The sequence below is a fragment of the Coturnix japonica genome, chromosome 4 (assembly GCF_001577835.2).
Source record: "Coturnix japonica isolate 7356 chromosome 4, Coturnix japonica 2.1, whole genome shotgun sequence".
In the NCBI taxonomy this organism is placed as follows: domain Eukaryota; kingdom Metazoa; phylum Chordata; class Aves; order Galliformes; family Phasianidae; genus Coturnix; species Coturnix japonica.
The window spans coordinates 41,393,833-41,394,716 of record NC_029519.1 but is presented as its reverse complement, the minus strand read 5'-3'; positions in this window follow the sequence as shown (position 1 = coordinate 41,394,716).

The window sequence follows — 884 nt, the reverse complement described above, 5'->3', positions numbered from 1 at the left end:
CCTGCTGGGGGAGGAGGACATGCTTAGCTATGGTCTTTTGGAAACCAACTCCTCCATAACACTAGTACTACAAGTACAGTAAACAATCACAACTAACAGGGTCTACCAAAGGCCTCCGCTGACAACTGCAAGTGAAATACAGAACATGCATAGAATATCAAGGGAAAGAAAAGGAGGAGATGGAGGGGTGATTAAAAAAGCAACTCCAAAAACAAGAAACATTTCTTCTAAGCAAGGTAAGAATGTAGTTGCCATTTGATGTCAGGCTGGCATTCACACCTCAGCTGTCATTGGGTTCAACGCTTGCTTTAAATGTCACTGTTCTGTATAAAAAAGTACCTCTTTGACAAAGTGTTTAGCTTTTTCTTGTTAAGATAGGAGAGAAAACAGACACACACATACCCATGCCCACTCCTTCCACAGCTGAACAAGCGATCTGTGACACTTGCAGATTCAGACATGCAAGATGAGTTATAACGGTAACAAGGATCACACATCCAACAGCTCTCCTCCTCTTAGTGAGCTGGGGAAGCATTGCATGACAGGTAGAGAGGGATATCATCTCCTACACTCTTGTAAAAACACAGTCCTAATGAGAAAATTCATGTTCCAACAGTTCTGACCTCACCATCTCCTTCTCTCTCTCTTTGCCTATTCTGTCTCTCCTTCTATCTCTGAGCAAGATGAAGTGACACAGAAATGTGGGAACCCTAGACCCACTGCTCACCTTAACCCTTCACATAGAACTACAATCCCCGTTAGTGACTTTAAGACATCTGCCAAACAGAAAAAAATACTTGCAATTTTAAACTCTGGAACACTGAAAAGATGTAAGCATCATTTAAGATTTAAGCAGCAATAATTACAACAGAGCACAGCGGAAG